We start from the raw sequence: 23802 nt of genomic DNA, 5'->3' as shown, positions 1-23802 counted from the left end.
CAGAGGGGAGACTCACGGAGGGGAGGGGATTTGCCTGACGTCGCAAAGTTAGTTAGTTGCAGGACTCTAAGTGGAGCCCAGGGCTCTTGATCCGTGGCCTAGTCCTTCCTCCCTTCCCGTCTCCCCTCCTCCTTCTTCTTTTTCTCCTACAGCTTTTTAAAAAATTATAACATGAGCGTGTACCCATGGTACAAATAACGCAAGCATACAGAAGAGTATAAATGGCACTCCTAGACCCATTGCCAGAGGTAGCCGCTGTTAGCAATTTCCCCTCTGTCCCTCTAGGCACATACAGACATACACCCGTAGATACAGATACGTAAATGTTTGTGTAGGTAAGTGAATGTGCATGTGTGTATATGTACATACACATATACACACATATGTACATATGCACATTTATATGAGAGTATATGTTGTGGTAGTTTATTTTTCATACTGTACAGCAACTTGCCCTTTTCACTTACTGATGAAACACCTTGGACATCTTTCTCTATCAGGATATAGAGATTGATCTCTTTCATTCTTAACAGTTGCATAATAGGCTATGCTCCTTCTGTTTCTCCATAATGACTTTCAGAATTATAAGCAGCACCATGGAATTTGAGTCTGAATTGATGAGGCTGATGTAAGAGTCTCTATTTTATATGAGCATCCAGGCAGAGGAGTGACTTCTGACAAGGTCACATTGCTCACATGGTTTGAGAAATCTGAGACCCTGCTTCTATTTCCTGCTGCTACTTGCTTAGGGGCCCCTGTCATATGCCAGGTGTCATGCCAGGGACTTTAAATGCCTTAACTCACTTACTTCTCGCAGCAGTCCAGTGAGTTAGATAAAATTCCCATTTTGCTGATGAGGAGGCTGAGGTTAGTCAAGCTGTGTTTGCTTAAGGTCACACAGCCATTAAGTGCCAGACTCCAGAGTTGGACCCAGATCTACTTGACGCCAAAGCCTATGCTCTTTCTCACTGTCTGGAATCTAGGACACTAGGAAGAATGGTTATGGTGGGTTTGAAGCTAAGTGTTTTCCACAGCTTCCGAGTTGTGTTGGTTTAGATCTAACTAAGGGTCCACTACACACATGGCAGTGACGTGGAGGACCAAGTAGCAGTGGGGCATAGACACATTGGTGCGGGGAGGAGGGACAGGAGGTGGCTGCCCTTCAGGATGCATTATCGTCTGTTACATGCTAGGCTGTGTGGGAAACAGAGGTGATTGACTAAGACAAGCTCTCTGTTCTTGAGAGGCTATGGTTTCACAGTGGGGCAGACACAAGAGAGACTGAGTGTAACCCAAGGCGGAGGGAGGCAAGCGCCACTGTGGGGCTGCAAACTGCTCCAGGGTCTCTAGGAAGCCAAGAGTGGTTTGGGCTAGGGATCTTAGGAAGGCAGCCTTCACTGAGGAGCAGCCATCTGAACTGATCTTTGAACCAGTGCAAATTTTCTACTGGCCAAGTAGGGGAGAAGGTATTGGATGAGGTAAATAGGGGCATGTGGGACATGGCGAATCTGGTGTGGTGGCTGCAGCAGAGGGTGAGTGGGAGGATGGAGTGACAGAGGGACCCAAGACGTAGGTTGGGGCTAGACTGTAGCAGGTATTGAATGCCATATAAAGAGCTTGTAATTTCTATTTCAGGTCCTGGGTACACTATTGAAATTTTTGGACAGGGAAGTGATGTGCTGTCAGCTGTGTTTTAGGACACCCTGCAGAAATATAATGAAGGGCTCAAGAGGGTCTAAACCAGGGCGGTGGGAATGGAAGGGAGGAAGTGAATCTGAGATTCCAAGAAGTCAAAGTATCCAGACTGTGTGTGAGGTACGACCCATTGTTGATCTTTATGGGCCCCACCATATAAAGGACCAAACATATTAAAAATAATGTCAAAAATTATTTCAAGGGATTTTGGAATTCTTTTTTTTTTTTAAAGATTTTATTTTTCCTTTTTCTCCCCAAAGCCCACCAGTACATAGTTGTATATTTTTAGTTGTGGGTCCTTCTAGTTGTGCTATGTGGGGCGCAGCCCCAGCGTGGTCTGACGAGCGGTGCCATGTCCGCATCCAGGATCCAAACCTGGGAAACCCTGGGCTGCAGAAGCTGAGCACGTGAACTTAACCACTCCACCACAGGGCCGGCCCCTGGAATTATTCTTAATTTTGATTTTAAAGTCTTAATTTTACGCTTTGGTTCCAGTCACTTTTTTCCAAGTCTTAAAGCATTTTTACAGGTCCTTAAAATTTGCTTGTAGGTGCATTGTGCCTAATGGCACTGGGATGAGGGGGAGAGAGCTGTTTAATATGACTTAGAGCTCTCTAGCTCAGGTATCTTGGAGATTGGTGTTACTAACTCACTGAAATTTAAGTCTTAAAAGACGGAGCAGCTCTGGGAGTGGGGAGGGGGTCAGAGAGGTCAGCGTTGACCATGTTAAGTGGGAGGTACAGCAGCATGTGTCGGTGGAGCTACTGAGCAAATCTGGAGCCCAGGAGGGGCCGAGCCTGCAGGTGTCCGTCTCACAGTCCTCAGTCAACACAGAAAGGGGAGAGGATTCTGTGAGGGGAGAAAACAGATGTCTTCACTTTGGGTAATGCCTACAGTTCAGGGATGGGTCGGGGAAGAGGATTTAGAGAATGTGATTGCCGTGTCACAACGTACTGAGGATGAAGAACCAAGGGAATCCAAAGCCATGGAAATTCAGCTTCAAGAAAAGGATGGTTAATAGTGTCTAGCGCAGGAGAGGGACCACATGGGAAAGGGATGGGAGGAGGCCCTTAGCCTTGTAAGAGGCTCAAGTGACGCTCAAGAAAGCAGCTGTAGTGGAGGGTCAAAACTCAATTATCAGGAATTAGAGTGAAGCCATGGTGAGGAGGAAAATGCAGTGAATGCAGACTGCTTTTCTGAGAACTTGATGGGAAGAGGATGGTTTGAGACAGGTCAAGGAGGTTTTCTGTGATGGAGAACACAATTTGGGGCTGAGAGGGTACAGAGCATACATGGACAGTGTAAGCTCGTAAGCGGTTGTTGAGCCCTACCACATACAAGGCACCATGATAGGTGGACAGGTGGCCTCCCACACTTCTAGGAGGCTGTGAGGTGACGCTAGACCTCTGAAGGGTAGGGACTTTGTGTTTACTGTTTGTTTTCCATGCCTTCAGTCATGCCTGGCACAGAGGATGATGCGTCAGCGCATATTTGTCAACACACTGGCGGACTTACTACACCTGTCCTACGACGTCCTGAGGGAGGCTCCATCCCTCTCTTCTTTTTTACTGTTCTGTTTTGGGACATATGATGTGTGTGACATACGTGTCTGTTGGAAGCATAGTTATAAAGCAAACATTCTCACATTCACGCTTTTGTACCTACCTGCATGCCCCTCCCCTTTTCTCAGTCCCCTGCCACCTCAGGTCCTGTTTCTCTTGAAAATGTGCACAAGGAAGTTTTTACTGGGGCTCCTCCTGTGCCTCACAGTGCCAAATTCTGGGGCACCTGGACTTGCTGTCGAAGCAGGGAAAGAATATATGGTGATCCTTTAGGGGAAACAAAGGGGCTCATTCAATGAGTTGGTGAAAGATGAGTCTCCTTGTTGATGGTGATAAGAGGGGATCTTGTTTCCTGAAAGCTCTCTGGGTGTGAATGCACTTTCTTTGCTTGGTTCATGTCACTGGGGGATTTCCTTCATGCCCGATGAACAAGCTAGGAAGTCCAGCTCCTGCCATCCCAAACTCTATTTATAGGAAGGGCAGAAGCCCAAAGATCAGGCCATATTTGCTGTAATTCTGTTAGATTCTAGGAGTATGAAGTATTTTATTCAGTGGGAAGTATCAGACTTAAGCTTTGGCAAATTTACCTTTGGTCGTTGAGATGAGATGGAAGACTAACCTTTTTTACTCATGCTCTTTTCAGGGACACATATACTTTTTCTTCTTCTCTATTTACAAATGTAATATAAAGTTTTACTAATGTAAAATATTGCAGGAATACAGACAATAGACAATGCAAGTTCCTCATCATCCACCTTCCTTCTCCCCTAAATAATCATTTGCTATAGTTTGATGCATATTCCTCCAACATTTTTATACATATACTAATAAAATAGATGATGGCTATTTATTTTTACAGAAAAATATTTATATGATGTATATTGTTTAACAGTTTACATTGTTTTACTCATCAGTGCCCTGGGTCATCTTTCCACACATACATACCTATAGCTTTGCCTCTTTCAAAATGGTTGCATTGTGTAGAAGAACCATACTTTACTTAACCAATTTTTAAGTGATGCCAAATTAGTTTGCTTTTATTTTGTGTGTTTTTGTTTTGTTTTTGCTCTAACCAGTAGTATGGAGCTAGTTTTAAACTACTAGAGCTAGTGATCTGTTTAAGGTGAGGGGCTGATAAAATGAGGCCAGGTTTGTTGGAGAAGTGGAAGGCTGGTCTCCATGACTCCTTCCATTCCTTCCTAACAGACAGAATAGGGGTAGACTCTCCTGTAGGCCAGGGGAGTCACCTGCCCCTTCTCTCAGGCTGGGCCTAGGAGAAGCATACATAGACCAAATGATATTGCCATTTTGCTTTCCTTTTTCCCCTTTCCTTCCTTCCTTCCTCCCTCCCTCCCTCCCTCTTACTAACTTGGTGTCCCGTTGCACCTTGCCCTCTAGTTCTCTCTCTTCCAGTCTCCCTGAGTGTTGGGCTGCACACTTTCCTCTCCCTCAGCGGGGCCTCCCACTGCGCCTGACTTTGATCTCATTTTATCCCCTGCTCGTGTTTCCAGTTTCTCTAGATGGTGCCCTTGTTAGTATCTTCTGGTTTCCACTGTAGTCTCTTCTGCAAAGTATATTAAATCTACTGCTTCCCTAAGTCACTTGCCCTACCCTTCAAAGGATTTAAATATGAAGCAAGCTTAATACTGCGGCCCCTTTGCCTGCTGTCGCCCGGTACTGATCCTCAACCTCTGTTCCCTGTGCTGTGAATAGTAAATTTCCATTCCTTGCGAGGCGACTTCATTTCTGTTGGAAACTCCTGCCCTGCGGTGTGGCAGAGAGAGTACATGCTTTGGCTACCGTCTGACCTGGCTTTGAATCCAGATTCCAACACTTACTAGCTCTGTAGCCTCCGCAGGTAATTTAATCTTTTTGGTCTTCATTTTCCTCTTCAGGAAAATGGAGACTTAATGATACCTACCTTGCAGATAGGATTGTGCTACGGACTGGATAAAAATGTGTGTCAGATGGTAGGTGAGCAAAAATGATAGCTACTGTTGTCATTATAGTTTGGTTTCTCTTTAGCAAATCTGGTAATTTTCAGCTGATCTCATTAAGTGTTATAAGGGGTCAAAGAATCAATACATCCATTGTCCTATTAGAAATGGATCCTATGATGATGTAAAAGTTTGAACATAAATATTTTTGCCAACTAATGGTTTTCCTATTCCTGGCAATAGTAAATAAAATAATAAAACAAAAATTTAGGACAAGAATTTAGATGTCTCTTTGAAGTCTCTTGTGCTAGAAATAATTTGTATTTTCCAAAGAATAGCTGTTCCCATTTGCCCCAAATGGTTTCTAGAATCTGGATCCTTTTTCTGTCTGAGATCCAGAAACTGAGTTGAGGAATGCTTTTTGTAGTTTGATCATTGTCACAAATGTGCACCCAAAAAGTTTCTAGGCAAAGGCTTCCCCAGGTCGTTTGAGAGTTTGTCATAGGTTAAAATGGCGGTAGTTTTCTGATACCCTCACTATCAAATCTGCATACACTGGTTGCTTGCAGAAGCCGTGCTGTGTTTTTGGGTTTCGTACTCAGCATTCTGGAGTTACTTAGTTTGAGTCCAGTCTTTGTTTACTGGTTTCCGGTGCTAATCCCTCAAGGTGATGTATGGACCATATGGACAAATGATAAGGAAAGTCAAAGGTGGACCCAGGTTTTCTTCAAGTCCCCAAAGAAAGCTAAGAACTTTGTTTGCTGCACACAGAGGAGGTGAACTTGTCCAAGGTCCCAGAACGTGTCAACAATAGCTACAGCTTGCTTTTTATCTCTTGTGCCAGCGATCCTTGTGGCCTCTCAACAGCGGCTCCCCGACACTTGGGGCTGAGTTGTCCCTCCTCTGATGCCCACCAGGGAATGAGTTCTTGAGAGCTCCTGCCCTTCAGGCACAGCCCATCTCTTTTGAGGTGTTTTGAACACCTGTATGGTCAGGCATTCCGTAGACCCTGGGAATCTCATCATCCTGGATGGAGGGGTTAGAAAACTCAAGGCATTCTCTTTGTGAAGTTTGTTCCTGCTAATTCTTTTGGGGCAGGTTGGGTGGTATGATCTCTTCCTTTTCAAGTGGAAGAATGCTTCGTGAGTGAGAGAAATGACTTGTCTAGAGCATCCCAGAGTTATTAGCAGGAATGAATTTTCTCTTCAAAACCTGGCAACTCTTGCCCCCCTACTGAACTTGGCTAAGCCTCTTGAGGGGCATCATGCTGAGCTTGCTTAGCAGATGGCTCAGGGGCAGGTCAATGGTGCTAAGAAAGTTGGATGGTCTGATGCTGAGGGAAAAGAAGTTGGTGGTGGAGGCCCCTCCCTCCTGCCAGATATTCCCTCTCAGGTGGCAGCTGTGGAGATTCAGGGCTGGTGAGGAGGTTCAGGGAAGGCTCCTGGCCCGACCTTGTAACATGAGCTTCAGGAAGCTCCTCTCTCAGGAGGTGAGCTGCCTTGTAAAACAACAGCAGTCCTGTCTGCTCCTGAAGCAAGATGACTGGAGACACTGCCACCTGGCCTCTACTGCCTTTTGCCTGCTTGAGCCAGTGGGAGCCACAGACCCCAGCACTAGCACATTGCTTCCTTTTCTTCCCTCCCCTGAACGAGGCAAGGAGGCTGTGAGGCCAGCTGGACTGTGTGTGTCCTTGCCATCTGCCAAGCCTCACTCCTTGGGCCGGAGCCTGGGCTTCAGCCAGTGCTTCCACAGGTCTGCCCGGTGCCCCAGCCCTGCGAGCCTTTTGGTGGCACTGCACAGGTGTCCCACCAGGGTCCTGCTGCAGCCCTACACAGCAGTGTTGCTGAGAGAAGACAGGAAGGGGTGGGGCTCGAGCGAGTTCCCTCAGAGGCAGTCATGGTAGTGAAGGAGCCATTGCATTTCCTCCCAGGCTGGCACGCTCAGATACCCCAGTCCCCTGGTTCTTGCTTTGTTGTGCTTGTTTTTCATGAGTTTCGTGGACCCGGTGGCTGCAAGAGGAATTGTGTGGGAAATCTAACTTTGGAGGCCACTTACTAAGAAGAGTTCACATTTCTCTTCAGCCAATTACATTGTATTAGAAGACAAGAGGTGATGATATCTTGTGATAGAAATAGTCTGTCTAATACAATCTCTCCAAACAATAAAGAATAACTTTTTAGAGTGCTGTTTTCCTGTTTCATAAAGAATAGTGTCTAGAATGAGTTCCCCTCTGGTGATGGTCCAGGGTCTCTATGTTGGTGCACCCCTGTTCAACCACCCAGACTTTTCTTCTTATAGGCCCCTCATTGACTGTCTCTCTCATACGTTCTCTGCCTCTCTTTTTGCTTTTTCCAAGCTGTTGCTGCTGCTGCTTTTGTGTTTTATTTGTCTCTCCTCAAAGTGTTCTGCTGGTTGGGAAGCCCTTTGTCTGGTTAGTGGAGCATCAGAGCTGCCCTTCTTTTCCACTGAGCCAATGGTTCCAGGTGTCTCTGCTGTCATTTGACCACAGAGTGGTTGTGAGAGGTGCCTGCTTTCTGGCGAGTAGCTGTAAATTAAGGGCAAGGGCCCCAAGGATGATCTCATTCAGGCGCCACTTCCTGAAAGGGGTGCCCACGGAGCCAGGCCCATCTGAGGGGCATCAGCAGCCAGTGTCTCTCTTGCACAGAGAACTCATTTGTAGGAAAGTTTCTGGGGTGAGGTGGCACTATTATTTTGTTCACCAGGAAATAATACCAAGCTTCTCAGTTTTCCTCCTAATGAAGGGCAAGGCCTTGGCCTGGAGCAGGATTGAGTCTCCTAGCATCCTAGAGGATGGGATGGGGGGTAATTTGAGGAGGTTTCCTCTCACCCCTGGGGCTTTCTGGGCCTGGCCCAGCTAGTGGAAATTCTGCAAGACCAGCTGAGGCATCACTGATTTAGGGAGTCCAGAGTTGGACCCTCTGGTAGAGGGAGAAAGAGCCATACCCAGTCAAGGGTCTGAAAAGCTATTGAATGTTTTTTTTTACCCAATGGTAAGTGTTAAATTTTGTTAAACTCCCCCTGTGTGTGAGATCTCAAGCTCTTCTGAATCTTCAGTCCTTCCCTCTATCTTGCTATTTTCCTGTAGCCTATAGACAAGCTCAGGTTTCTCCCATTGGATACAGTTTACCTTTGGCCCTGCATCTCTGTCTACCTACCCTCAAAGCCCTATACCCTGTCCCACCAAACATTTTGAAGGAACGAGCTACACGTTATTTTGCTCTCATTTATTCCACTCCCCACTTCCATCAGTCTTCTGTCCCCATGACTTTACAGAAACTGTTCTCCTTGTGGTCACCACTTGTCAATAACTAAAGCTCTCTGGGGTGTGGCATGCTGTTGTTCACTCCCTGCTTCTGGTAACTTTCTCCTCCGAGGCTTCCAGGTGTGGCTTTTTCCGGACTCACCTTGTTCTTTGCTGGCTCCTCTTCCTCAGTATACTCCCAGACAAGCATTCCCCATGGTCGATCCTCAGCTTCCATTCTGGACACCCTGTACCCTCTTTTGGGATAATCTTGCCCACTTTCAGTACTTCTGCTGCCACCTGTTTTTTGCTGATGACTCTAAATATCTCCAAGACTTGCATGCCTCACCTCAGGCTAAGCATTTCCACCTTGATATCCCACAGGGTGTCTGGGACTCCTGTGCTGGCCTTACACATGCTCTTTCCCCATTTTGTGCCTAAGTCTTATTTGTCCTATAGGTATCAGTTTAAAGGATACTTCCTCAGGGAAGCCTTCCTGTCGCACCAGGCTAGGTTAGGCCGCCCTGTTAACATTTGCCTACTACTCTGTTCTTCTCCTCTGCAGCCCTCTGTAATTTATAAATTATAAATTATTTGTAATAATTCACTGGCTATTTGTCTTCCCCACTGGCTGAAAGCATTGTGAGAGCAGAGAGCCACTCTCTTTTTCTTCATTATCACTTACCCAACACCTGACACAACAGCCAGCACAGAGTATGGGCTTGGTGCATATTCCTGACCCACCCAAATTCCTTCCTTCTCCCAAACTTCCTCCTTCTCTTGTAATCGCCATCCTGGATGATAGAACCACCATCTGCATAGTCACCCAAGGTGGAGAAGTCGTTCTTGATTCTTCCCTTCCTTTAACTTGCCATTTCCACTGCCCACCAATATCCTAAATAGTTTTGTCACCTGATCTCTCCTCACCCTCTTGACTACCAAAACCCTAGTTCATGCCTACGTCATCTCTTGTCCCTGTACGCTTCTACGGTGCTCCCATAAAGCCCTGAGAATTCCTCTCTCTCCACATTGTATTAGGACCTAGCCTGTTTCTATGACTGTCTCTAGTACTCAATTGCCAGCTCCTGAGGGCAGGGACCAGGTTTTAATCATCTTTGTAACCCTCATGCCTGGCAAAGTGCCTGGCACATATGCTTTTTAAAGGAAAGAATGAATGAGCTCAAAACAATGGGATTGAGGGGCAGACTTATACTACTACTACTGATATTAATAGATAATTTTTGTACCCTTTCTAGGTGCTGGGTGTTCTAGGTGTTTTACATATACGAAGTTTTTAACCTTCACAGCCGCCTCATAAAGTAGAGACTATTAGAATCCTCTTTTTATAGATGAAGAAACCAGGGCACAGGGAGGTTGTTTTGTCCAAGGTTACACAGCTAATAAGTGGCAGAGCTGGGATTTGAACCGTAGCAGTCTGCTCCAGAGATCTGGTTCTTAGTCCCATCTACTGCCTTTCCACCAGCAGAGATAACATGCCTGGACTTCTAAAAACTATGCACCTAACTCCTTGGGCTGCTTGGTGAGTCTGATAGGGATCTCTGTCCTTGGAGGGGAAAAAAATCCAAAATTGGCCAACAGGGCAAGCAGTGTGTCTCTCTGGACATTTCTTTTTTCTTCCTTCCTTTCTTTTTTTTTTTGAGGAAGACTGGCCCTGAGCTAACATCCGTGCCCATATTCCTCTTCTTTATATATGGGATGTCTACCACAGCGTGGCTTGCCAAGCGGTGCCATGTCCGTACCTGAGATCCAAACCGGCAAACCCCAGGCCACCAAAACAGAACATGTGCACTTAACCACTGTGCCACCGGGCGGCCCCTGGGCATTTCTATGCGAAGTAGGTTATTATGGGAAATTGTGTCAGGTTCATGAAGAATATGACCTGTAGGTAGACAGAAAGATGACCAGATGGGGCCAGCTTAGTCCTGTGTTTAATTCCTCTTCTATCTCCAGTGTCTCAAAAGACCACATTTAATCCTCTGGTCCTCTGACTGTCACCCTGTTGAAAGAGGGTGGGAACACATTAAACTCTGGCCATCATTAATCCTCAGAACAGAATTTGATAGGAGGAAAGGAAAGAGAGAGAGAGCAGAAAGAACTATGGCGTCATTGGGAAAGGAGGCCCTTGAGAAGAAGGGAAGGCTGGGGTCCCCATACTTCACAGTTTTCACACAGACGAGTAACCCAAAGAAGGAGGAGAAAGTGTGAAGTGCTGGCGTTCCACCTGTTTGGCTTCACCCAATAATTGGAACCTTCATTTAAGGGAGGGGGCACGTCTATGGTGGCAGCTCATGTCTGGACTCTGAAAGCAGCCTGTTTTGTGAGTGGGTCCTGGGCGAGGGGCCTGAACCCTGAAGATGTTTGCTAACGTGTCTGAATTGATGTGATAGGGACAAAGGTACTGTAAGGCAAAGTGGGCTGTTTTTAAAACCAATCCGAGGTTGAATCAATTAGTTCTGAAATCCTGCTGGAGAGTTCCAAGGTGAGATTCTAAAGAAACCATCCACAGGTTTGTGTGGACGGGGTCTGGGGAGGCCCCTATCCTGCCACCGTAAGTGGTCAAGCACGGCGTCTCATGCTTAGTGGCATTCAAACATTTCTCTCTTCCCAGGTGAGAAAGCAGGAGTCGGTGAACTTTTCCTGTAAATATTTTTGACTTTGCGGGCCACATACAGTCTCTGTCACATATTCTTGTTTGTTTTACAGTCCTTTAAAAATGTAGAATCTACTCTTAGCTCATGGACTGTACAAAAACAGGCTGGGGGCTGTCGCTTGACTTCTCCTGGTCTACAGTAATAACCCAACCATAGCTTCAGGCTCTGTCCTGTGCAGTGAGTGCTCCAAAGACCCCAGCTTGTGCTAAACTCTCTTTGAGGAGCAGAGCCCTTGTGGCATGAGATGGTAAATACCGTAGACCTGGGGTCTGCAAACCATGGTGCCGCGGGTCAAACCTGGAACTCAGTTAGGGGCTTCCTGTTCCTGCTGAAGGTGGGAAGCCCCGCTCTCAGGCCTCCTGGTTACAATGGCAACAAAGGTGAGCTTTGGTTCACGAAAACAGCAAATGTCCTAATTCACTCTGAGGATGACTTCAGACTAGGAATGGCTCTAATCTTAGTGACCAAGATGGGAATCCCTGACGTTGGAGCTGGAGAAGGACCTGAAATGAATAAGATTCCATTTAGTAGGTGAAAATGCAAAGTTCTGCTCTTAGAGAGATGCCCAAATATTGCTTTGTCTGGATTATGTTAGGTTCAGGTATCCAAGTCTTAATAAAATTGGGCCAAAGTTTCCAATTGTGGCCATTGTCCCTGTCTTTTTTAAAGGAAGTAAGTTCATTTAAATATTTCTGTGACACTCATTTGTCACTTATAGAGTAGATTTTTAGAATTATTGAGAACGAAGGGCTAACCCACCTTGTGCCTAATCCCTCACTCAATGGATGAGGTAGCTTTGGCTTGTGTTGTTTCCTCTTTCATGTTAATTTTCGGGTCCATGGTCAACTTGTTTGAAGCCAGTAGGGGATGTGTGCTTGGAGTTTAGAATTTTTTAGATTTAGAAACATTGTACAGTGTTTGGGACAGCATCCTATAATCAAACATGTTATTTTTGCAGCAAAACATACTTACACAGAGGATAAATAAAGAATATAAATTGGCCTAACCTCAGTTCGGGCAGATTTTGCCACCAAATGAATTACAAATTCTTTCTGCTTTCAGAGCTTTCTGAATTTCAGAATTGTTGTAGATAAGGGATAATAATCCATATTATGTCTCTTACGTTAGACTGGAAGTGCTGTGAGTGTAGGGGATGTATCCTCCCAACGTCTAACATGGTGCATGTACGCAGTAGCTGCTCATTAAAAGTTATGATTTTTTTTATTAACGTAAATATGATGTAAGCCAAGAGTGTTATGTAGATATTAAACACCTAGCTGTTATTTATTTTTCCATTTTTCTAATTTCAAAATGTATTTTTGAAAATGGTGGAATTCCCTTATGAGCTATAATTACACCAAAAGCTGCCTTGATGCATCATAGATTGGAAAGTGCAAAATAAAATAAAAGCAGTTGGACTCTGTGTGTTGCTGGGTGAGTAGGTGAGGGACTGGCTAATTTGTGGAAGTGTCTTGTGGTTTCGTAATTGAGTGACTATAATATGCACAATAGTTCACTTATTAACAATATTGATGAAAACTGAATATCAGAGAAGCTTTATTGTGCCATAGTCTTAACTGTTTATTTAAACCATGAACCAAAATAACAGTGGTGTACGAACGATACTGAAAATGTTAGCAGCAGCAGGAGGGGAGTGATGAGGTCCTCCTCTCGGAGCGTCTGGACAGCTCTCCACATAGGGCCGAGTCTTGTTCGGGAGCCCCTAGACAGAAAGGAGGGAATTGGAAGGAGCTGTTAACGAGAGCAAAGAAAATAAATATGATCCACCATAAAAGGCTGAAGGGGTTTGGATTGATGTCTGAGAACAGGAGGAGTGAGAGGGACTTCTTCAAGTGCCTGTGATCAGATTGCTACCTTTGTATTGAAAGTTAAACAGAAGGAACCGTCATTTATTGTTATAAAAAAAAGTAGGTTTAAATGACAGTAAAAGAATGCAAGCAAAATAAAACTTGTGATGTTACGAGTCACCAGAAGAGATGATCAAAAAGAGTCTTGGATGCCTCTATTCTCTGAAGGTATTTGAGGTTGACGTTAAATATCTTATCTTGATATTGGCATAAATATGAGGACACGGATGAGAGGAACGCAAGCCCTTTAAAGGGGAAGGCTGCATGCGGTCACCGGGTCAGAGACTGGGGGGGGGAAGAGGAGGGGTGAGGTCGATGATGTGGGGGGGCCTCCCTTTGCCTCACCATGAGAGGGTTGCATCAACGGAAACAAGGCACACTTCTTTTCAAGAGCTGGTCTGTGCTGGCTGACGCCACAGCAAAGGGTGGGATGCCCCCTAGGCATGAACTCTGCATTGAGTTTCAAGTGGCTTATTTAGAATGTGGAAGGGAATATAACAGGTCGGCATTTCTCACCAGCTGGCTCGGTGTCTCAAGGAAGAAAATGCTCTCACGGCAGACTTTCTTGAGTCCTGCTTGCTTTTTTGACTTAGGAATTTGCTAGTTCCTCTCAGCCCCGGATTTCCACTTTTGAGTTAATGTTGTGATACAAAGCCAGTGTGGCCTGAAGGAGCAATAGACAACCTGGCAAGGTACCTGAAGGATAGATGAATAGGCTCTTCCCCACACATCCTCCCACACCCCCCACCCAAGGCCCACTGGACACAGCTTGGAAAAATCTCCCCTGGATGCCCATATTAGGGTCCTCGTAGCAAGGCTCTGTACTGTACTTGGGAGAGGGTAGTCTGCATCAGTGTCCTGCCATTCTTCTTTGTGTGGATGGAAGACACTTTCTCATGTGGCCAGGATTTGGGCCTTTGCCATTTTTTAGGAGAAGACTAGCCAAGTTGGGCTCTCTTCACAGGCTTGTTGGATCACTGTTTCCTAGTGAAATTCTGTTTTAATTTTCTGGGGCTTTGAGGACTGGATTCCTGTCCAAAAACTGGCTAGGCTTGAGGCTGCAAAGTTTGTAAAAATCACACATTCAGTGATTCTATGTATAGACAAGTGGCTTTTATGGCTGTTAGGAAATACAAGGATGGAGGTGCTACTGGTAGGTGATTGGTTCCTGATAGCTGAATGAGCTGGCTGCAGACCACCCTGAATCTTGATATCCATGCTTTTGGCGAGTGCTTCTACGCACATGTGCCCCCAGCTCCTCTACTCTGAGGCTGGGGCCAGAGCTCCAGATGTCCCCTTTCACCTTGTCAGCAAAACTCTAGAGCAGATTGGAATCTGATTTTATTTTTCTTAAAGATTGGCACCTGAGCTAACAACTGTTGCCAATCTTTTTTTTTTTTTTTTTCTCCTTCTTCTTCTTCTCCCCAAAGCCCCCCAGTACATAGTTGTGTATTCTAGCTGTGAGTGCCTCTGGTTGTGCTGTGTGGGACACCACCTCAGCATGGCCTGATGAGTGGTGCCATGTCTGCGGCCTGGATCTGAACCATCGAAGCAGAGCACGTGAACTTAACCACTCGGCCACAGGGCCGGCCCCTGGACTCTGATTGTTGAGTTGACTACTTTCTTGTGATCAGCATCCGAGAATGTGTAGGATCAGTGAGACAAAGACCATTTCTGACATATGTTTAGACCCAATTTAAATAAGCCATGCATGGTTATGGTTCCTACAGTACCTGAATATACTCAGTTATATCACCTTCCTGTTAATTGTCTTTTTGTCTGAGATCGTGAGTTCCTTGAAGGCAGAAGATACTGTCTTTCCCCACAATATGCTGCCATGAGCCCTGCGGGTGCTCAATAAATATTAATTGAATTAATCAGCTGCCACAACACAGGTGCACACATTTATCTGCCTTGTGCTTTCCTCCAGCTACAGATACAACCTGAGCATTCTACTGCCCTCGCAGGAGCGTGGTCCCCCCACCTCTGTACCTGCACAGGCTTTCTGCAGCTGTGCGTTCTCTAGCCCCATTTTGCCAAACATGCTCTGCAAGGTATGAGGCCGCACTAGCCCTTGTACACACAGCCTCTGTAACCCATACACCCAGCTTTGAGGGTCTTCACAACTTCCCCTTTCTCTTCCACCCCTAGTGTTTCCTGACCTTTCCAAAAGTTCAAGGAGAACGAGGTCTGCTCCCACTCCGTTTCTGGGGCCAAGTTTTTGATCACCTGTAGGCTTTGTTCTGTTGTTGATATCAGGGTTCTCTGTGTAGGGAGAAGGGAATCCCAGTCATCCTGATGCATTACAATCAAGTTACTTACCAGAGTCAGGAGTAACAGTTCTCTGCTTTCATTCTGATCACAGCAGGTGATACAGGAATGCAGCATCTCGAATTTCGCTGGGTGCCTTAGGTTGTGGTGGCAACATTGCTTTACGGTGGTGGTTTTCAATCTTCTAAGAACCATGGAGCCGTAAAATTTTATCTCGACTCTGTGGTCTATCTACTTTATGCATAAAATGTAGAGAGTATTTTTAAAAAATCAGTATTGGCCCCAAATGCCTGACCACAAAATATATTTAACAAATAACACACACGCATTAAAAACCAAAATGGTATACTTTAAAAAGAGTCAAAAATAATTTGACTCAAAAATGAAGAGAGTAGATGAGCCTGTTGCAGAGGCCATCATTTCACAACATTGGATACACACATGGGAAGCTCTGATCCCTAAAAAAATGATAATTTGATGCTGTCAAAGGCTGTTACATCTTGGCAAGTCTGCAAGATGGGTGGTTCTGCTGTCTCCTAATACTAGTGTCACAGAAGGACTAGAGGACAACTTTTTCCTTTTCATCTCGAGAATCCTATAGTTTGTAAAACTTTAAGAGCACAGCACAGCACGCACTCAGAAAATATTTGTGGAAGAAAGAAGTATTCACAGAGCAGTAGATTTTGTCCTCATTTTCTAGTTGACAGGAACGAGGGGAGTGGCAGGTATTTTAGTTGAAGGGCTAAGACCACAGCTTGTAAATAGGTTGGCAGTCCCCAAAGACACATGCCATTTGTGCTCTGCAGTCAGTGTCTGTTCTGTATTCGTGAGCCTCATGTATGTGTTCGTAATATAGGTACCAATCAGCATACACAGAGTTATCAACCTTTGGCGGGCTAAACAGCTACTTCTGTTCAAAGGCAGACATTTGTTAAGTGGATATTTTCTGATAAGGATGTCCACATGCAGTGGGTGTAACAAACTGTGTGGGGCACAAAGAGAGATAGATAAGAGGAGTAGGCCAGATCTGCCTTGCCCAGATAGTGGGTGGGGGCTTAGGAGGAGCTCTTTTCATTCAGGCAGTCCCAGGCTGGTATGGTTATGGATACTTTGGATCTTTTATTTCCCAGCATTTTGCTTGTTTTCCATGTTTGTCTGTCTGTCTGTCTCTTTAACAAGGGAGTAGTATATGTCGAGAGAGCAACAGCTCAAGGACTCTGGTTGTGTTAAGTGACGTGAAATGGAAATGCTAAGGCCTGGTAGCCGTGGTCACAAAGGGAACACAGAAGCCAGACAGCGTTCTAAACACCGAGGTCTTAGATTAGGTGGGATCCCTGGAATGTGGTTTGGATGTATTTTATGAAGTGTTTGGCTATTTTTGGTAGAAATTGGTTGGGGAGTGGGAGAGAAGAATAGTAAATCTGACTTTTGCAAGTGGGAGGTATTTATGGGGAACCTGAGCGTCGTCTTCATTCTTTTCAGTTGAAGCCCGGCTAAATGTTAATGTGAACTACTGGGCTGCTAACAAAGTTGAGATTTATCATTAGCAGCAATTTCATCCACAAGTCACGCTGTCAGACCAGTGTTGGGTGGGCGTCCGTCACTCTTCACCCCTTGCTTCTCATGGTTGCGTGATCCGGGGCCAGTTCCTTCCCTTCTGTAAGCTTCAATTTCTTCATTTATAAAGTGGAGAAAGTGAAAATCACTCAGAAGAGTGTATTGGTAATGAAACGAGCCATACATTCTGGGCATTTAGCATCGAGCCTCCCATGTACTAAGTCCTTGCTAAATGTGATTGCTACTGTTTTTGCTCTTGTTGTTTTCTGTGATGATGGTCTACAAACGTCTGTTGTTGGAGATACAAATTCCTGTTCTGTGTTGGGACCTGATCCCTTCACACATGAGTAGCCAGTGGTCCGACTGTCTAGAATCTGGGGAGAGGCTTTGGATGGGAATAGCTGTGGATAATTAACACTGAGGGCATTCATTCACTGGTAATCCAGAGTAACTGTAAAAATAAAGCACAGTTGGCCTTTCTAGCCCATCATTTTTACACTGAGACTTCCACTAAACAACTCTTGGCGAGCACAAATGTCACATATAGACATCAGGATTCTCTGCTCAGCTTGGATGCGCCATTTTGAGGATGAGTAGACTTTGATTTTCTAAAGGCCTAGCATACACCACTTTTATAATTAAAACAATTGAATAAAACGTATTAGGTTGGCTGAAAGGAAATACACCAAATTAATAGTGGTCCTGTCTGGGCTAAAGCACAGCTCTGTTCTGGGATGGGAGGCTGGTGGGGTGGTGGTGGAATGGTTCAGGTCAAGGCACATGAGCTAATGCTAAGAGAAGAAGGTGACTGTTGATATTCTCTGAGCCTGCTGACTGACCGTGAAGGGTAAGCTGTTGAGGAGAGCCAGGCAGCATTCCCGTCTCTGCAAACCCACTCTTCTCTCAGAGCCCGGCTCCTCAGGTTGGCTTGACAGCTGATGGCCTTTATCCAGAGAAGGCAGCCACTAGAGCCAGCCTGGAACCTGTACCGATTCTCCACAGAATGTCACTCCCATCCCTTTTTCTCTTGCGTGAGAAGCCAGGGGTTGTAATGGGGCTGTGACAAATAGAAATGAGAAAGTAAGGAAGTTACTGCCTTGTTTGTTGTGAAGAATGGTGGCAAACATTCGGATACTGATTTGTTTTTTCCTCCAGTGGAATACAGACGTCTTTTTCCCTTCACTGGAGAGAAAGAAGCAGGAGAGGTCACATGGCACATCTTGAGTGGCAGCAGTGTGCCTCCTCTGCCTCCTTCCCCTGAGCGTCTCTTCTAGAGATGTGTCTTGGACATCATGGGAGATGGCAGCTCCCTCCTGTCTGCTCCTGGCACCATGAACGCCTGGAGAAGCGCAAAAGTATAGATGGCTTGTTTCAATCAGAAATGTGTCGCCCAACATTTGGAGGATCTACACACATGCCCCAAAAGGGCTGGATGGCCAGTACCTGTGTAGATGCCATGTAAACACTGATGATTTCTGATGATTAAAAACCCTCAACTTCTACATATCCCCAGCTTTTAAGTGCCACAAGCAGAGGGAGGAATAGTTGCTGTTTTATTACTGAAGAAACTGAGGCACAAAGAGGAGCTGACAGCTCATTCTTGTGCGTTGTATAAGCCGCAACAGACCTGGCACAGTGTTAGTGGCCCACACGTCTTCAGGGCTGCACTCCGTGCCAGGTGCTCTGTGAAGGACTCGAAATACGTTCTCGCACTTGATCCAAACAGCAGTATTGTGAGGTGATGACTATTATTCACTCCACTTTATAGGTAAGGAAGCAGAGTCTTAAAGAGTTTAAGTAAGTGGCCTCAGGCCACACAGCTGGTGAGTAGCTAAGTTCAGAGTCCCTTCTACCTCCAGATTCCCCTAACCACCATGTAACACTGCCTGGTTCACTTCCCCAGATCAGAGTCACCTTAGTCTACTATTTCTGGCACTAAATCCTCTGTGTGCTGCCCTCTGTTTGTTTCTGGAAGTTGGCTCAAGCCCTTGCTGAATGGACGAGTACGTTGAGGTGTGGCAAGCTTTTTGGAGTTGCTTGCAGACTATTTTAGCAATGGCCACTCACTTCCCCGCACCTTTCAGATGACCTACCCTGGCTTGTGTGTCCACCGCCCTGGCCGTGCACACATGCCTCCCCAGGAGCGGCAGGCGCTCGGCCACTCCTGCCACCCCTTGCTCCAGCCAAACTCTGGGGTCAGGCCTCTTGAAGAGGGCAAAGTGGGAGCAGTTACTTCACAAGCAGCTCCGCCTGATTACAGGGTGAGGTGCTGCCTGCTATGGGGCTGGGAGCTTCTGGGTAGGCCATTGACAATGCTCAGAACTGGGGTACCCTTGCCCTGGGTGCTTTGAGATGATAACATTTGCCGCGCTCTGTAACAGTTACGAGGAGAGTGTTATCAAACTGCAGCACCTTGGAAAGCCTTCTGCAAGAAGCCCTCTTCTAGTTCCACACTTGGGGTTTCCCTTCTTCTATAAATAGGTAGATGTGTGCTGTGTTAAAGAGGGACCCTAAAAATAGAGTGGGACTAAAGAGGGAGCTGGGGATTAGACACAAATATTTCCCTTCTGACTCTGCCACTCGTTTGTCCTGGGAGAGATCCCCCTCTTGCTTTCCTGTCTTCTCTGTGTCCATGACAGTGTGGAGGAAAGATGCTTGGGGGTCGTCAGAGGAAATGTGGGTCCGATGCGGGCTGGATGTGTTTGTGCTCTGCAGTGGCAGGGTGTGGATTAACTGTGACCCTAGAGGGCCTCTCTGGCCTCCGATGTGGATCATCTTTCTTTCCTGTTGCCTATCTGGATGTTCTTGTTGCCTGGTGTGGAAGAATTTGTCTCAGATGATTTAAAGACTGTTTATTAGCAGCCTGCTCCTTTGATCTCCACATTCCTTCCTGCAGAGGGCTCGGGTCAGGCAGGCCTGTGATCACAGTGGTTAGGGCAGGGGTTCTGAGCTGGATGGCCTGGGTTTGAATCCTGGCTCCGGTGCTTACTGGTTGATGGACTGGGGCAAATCCCTGGCCCCTCTGAGCCTTAGTTTCCTCACCTATAATATGGGGAGTGGCTGCCTCACAGGGTGGTTCTGAGGATTCGACGTGATGGTGTTTGTAAAGTCCAGTGCCTGGCATTGGGTAAGCGCTCAATAAATATTTGATGATAGCACCTTAATAGCTGGAGAAATTCACTCCCTGTTATCCAGGTAAGAAAACTGGAGCACAGAAAGGAGAAAGCAGTTTCTCCAGTTGTTTAAATTACCTGCCTGACGGAAAGCTCCTCGAGGACAAGGACCATCTCATTATGAGCACATGTATAGTATCCATTTAGGAAATATTTGGTTAATTAAATTGATGTTCATAACAGCACTATTTCATTGTTTTTTAAGTTAGCAATGGGCAAAAAGGATGGAGATAGCAGAAAACATAGAGGCCACATATATCTCCCTGGTAACGTGTTTCTTCCCTAGAGAAAGGTGATTAAACCCAGTGGTTAGCACGTAGACAGACCCCAAAGCAAGAGCTCAGCAAGTGTGTGCCAGATGAACTCCCAGACGTGTGAAGGAATGACGGAGAAAGGGCTCTGTGGGTCACTGCTCGGCCAGGCGAGGTGTGTGAACAAGTGTTCTCCTTCAGGTCACAAGGAGGCTTCTTGGAATAGCCTCAGAGTTCTTTTGGGGAGCTGATCCCCTCTAAGACTGAGTGCAGCTTTCCTAATTTGCCCTACAAGATCCGAGGGTGCATCTTAAACAATGTCAGGGTTGTGTATATGAATGTGCATTTGAGGCAGTCAACATTATCCTTGTAACTCTCAAGGCTTTTGCTTTTTTAATGTTTATAAAAGATGCTTTGAGACCTTAATCTGTGAGTTTAAACAAATGCCACAAAAAAATTTCTGCTGGCTCTCATTCCATATGTGGGAAAGACTCAAGCCTGTTGTCCTTTTGGGGTCTTCTCAATGGCCAGAAATGCTAGAAGTAGCCCATTCTCTTGAAGAGATCCTAAGGTGGAAATGGGCCATCAACAGTCTCTCTCTGTCTTATGAGAAAGAAGAGCTTTTCTTCTGGATGGGTGTACCATGGAGCGGAGCATGGACCGAACTCTGAGACGAGAGTTCAAACTTTGGCTTTGCCGCCCACGTGTTGGGCAAGGAACTTGATTGCTAAATCTTAGTTTGTTTAACTGAAACTGAGCTTGATGTACCTCCCTCACCTGTCTCACAGGGTTGTTAGGAGGATCAACGAGAAGCTGCATGAGAAAAATCTCTGATAAACATCGTTTACATGGACAATGAAATCACCACTCCCTATCATCAGCACCCAACTCAAATGTCATCTCTTCCATGAAGACTTCTCTGGTTTCTCCAGCTTTCAGTATTCTCTCCTGCCTATGAAATCCCATGGCATTTTCTTTATGCCTCTCTTTTGACACTTACATAATTCTGTCTTGTTGTGTCATTACTTATATCCGTGTCTTAGGCAACCTGAGGGCAGAATCCATGTCTATACCATATTTATATCCTCCATTATAATACCTTGCTCCAGAAAACCCTCTCATTATTTTAAAATAAATTGTAATAATTCTACATCATTATTATCAGAGTAGTTCATAACAATGGCCCTGCCACATACTAAGTGCTCAATAAATATTTGGTTTTAGTCTTTTTGTTTATGTTCCTAGTTCTAATGTTTTGTTTTCAGATGTAGTGAGGTATAATTTACATACAGTAAGATTCACTCTTTTCAGTGTACATTTCTTTTTTTCCTTTTTTTTTTTTAAGATTTTATTTCTCCTTTTTCTTCCCAAAGTGCCCTGGTACATAGTTGTATATTTTTAGTTGTGGGTCCTTCTAGTTGTGGCATGTGGGATGCCTCCTCAGCATGGCCTGATGAGCAGTGCTATGTCCGCGCCCCGCATCTGAACTGGTGAAACCCTGGGCCGCTGCAGCGGAGCGCGCGAACTTAACCACTTGGCCACGGGGCTTGTCCTTCAGTATACATTTCTATAGGTTTTGACAAATGCATGTAGTGTATAACTACCACCACAGTCACCCCCAATGATTCCCTCAGGCCCCTTTGTTGTCAGCCTCTTTTCCCAGCCCTAACCCCTGGCAGCCACTGATTTGTTTTCTGTCCTTATAGTTTTGCCTTTTCCAGAATGTCGCATCAATTGAATCACGCAGTATAAGCCTTTTGAGCCCAACTTCTTTCACTTTGCCTAGTGTGTCTGTGACTCATTCGTGTTGAGTGTATAACAGTCCTTTCTTTTTTTTATCACTGAGTAGTATTCCATTGTGTGGATGTACCGTGGTTGGTTTATCTATTCACCAGCTGTTTCCAGTTTTGGGTCATTATGAATAACGCTGCTATAAACATTTGCACAGAGGTTTCTGTGTGAATCTAAGTTTCCGTTTCTCTAGGGTAAAAACACTTAGGAGTAGGATTACTGGGTCCTATGGTAAGTGTGCATTTAATTTTATGAGAAACTGCCAAACTTTTTTCCAAAGTGGCTGTGCTATTTTGGATTCCCACCAACAACGTTTGAGACTTCTGGTTGCTCTGCATCCTGACCAACACTTGTTATTTTCAGGTTTTCTAAAAAGCCATTCTAATAGGTGTGTAGTGGTATTTCATTGTGTTTTTAATTTGCATTTCTTTAATGACAAAAGAAATAGAGCATCTTTTCATGTGTTTATTTGCCATACATATGTCTTTTTTTTTGATGAAACGTCTGTACAAATCTTTTTTTTTTAAAGATTGGCACCTGAGCTAACAATTGTTCCCAGTCTTCTTTTTAATTTTTTTTCTGCATTTTCTCCCCAAAACCCCCTAGTACATAGTTGTATATTTTAGTTGTGGGTCTTTCTAGTTGTGGTATGTGGGACGCCACCTCAGCATGGCCTAACCAGTGGTGCCATGTCTGCACCCAGGATCTGAACCAGAGAAACCCTGGGTGGCCGAAGTGGAGCATGCGACCTTAACCACTCAGCCGTGGTGCCGGCCCGTGTACAAATCTTTTGCTCAGTTTTAATTGAGGTTTTGTTTTCTTGTTAATGAGTTTCGAGAGTTCTTTATGTATCCTGTATACAAGTCCTTTATCAGATAATGTGTTTTGCAAACATTTTCTTCCAGTCTGCGTCTTGTATTTTCATTCTCTTAATGTCTTTTGAAGAGCAGAAATTTTTACTCTTGGTGGTTAAATTTATAAAATTTTTCTCTTGTAATACCTGATCTTTTATGGATCATACTTTTGATGTTGTATCTAAAATATTTTGCTTAACCCAACTTCACAAAGATTTTCTCCTATTTTTTTCCTAGAAGTTTTACAGTTTCAGATTTTACCTTTAGGTCTATAATCCATTTCTAGTTGATTTCTGTATATGGTGTGAGGTATGGGTCAAGGTTCATTTTCTTTTTCATGTGACGTCCAGTTGTTCAGCACTGTTTGTTGAAGGGACTATTCTTTCTCAATCAAGTTGTTTTTGCAACTTTGTCGAAAATCAATTGACCATATATATATGTCAGTCTATTTCTGGACTTCATTCTGTTCTGTTGATAAATATGTCCAACCTTTTGCCATATGAGGCTATCTTGATGACTGTAACTTTATGGTAAATCTTGAAATCAGGTAATGTTAGTCCTTCATTTTGTTCTTCTTTTCCAAATAGTTTTGCTGTTCTATTTTCTCTGCCTTAACCATATAAATTTTAAAATCAGCTTGTTGATTTCTAAAAAAACATTCTGTGCGGATTTTGGTTGGCATTGCAGTAAGCTTATAGATCAGTTTGAGGAAAACTGACATCTTAACAATACTGAATCTTCCAATCCATGGGCATGGTATATCTTTCCATTTATTTAGATCTTTAATTTCTTTCATCAGTGTTTTGTAGTTTTTGGCCTGTGGTTTTTGCGCATATTTTATTCTACTTATACCTAAGTATTTCATGGATTTTTGGGGTGTTATTGTTCAATAAAAATTTGTTGAATTAA

The 23802-nt window shown here is 44.8% G+C and overlaps 1 protein-coding gene across 5 annotated transcripts in view; it reads left to right on the top strand.

Annotated features, from left to right (window-relative positions):
* The window catches only part of SPTB (spectrin beta, erythrocytic), a 114434-nt gene that overhangs the window by 14809 nt on the left and 75823 nt on the right, over nt 1-23802 (top strand). The window lies entirely within an intron of this gene.

The sequence above is a fragment of the Equus przewalskii genome, chromosome 25, assembly GCF_037783145.1.
Source record: "Equus przewalskii isolate Varuska chromosome 25, EquPr2, whole genome shotgun sequence".
Taxonomy (NCBI): Eukaryota; Metazoa; Chordata; class Mammalia; order Perissodactyla; family Equidae; genus Equus; species Equus przewalskii.
Note: the sequence above shows the minus strand (reverse complement) of the source record. Positions and strands in the feature narration are given on the sequence as shown.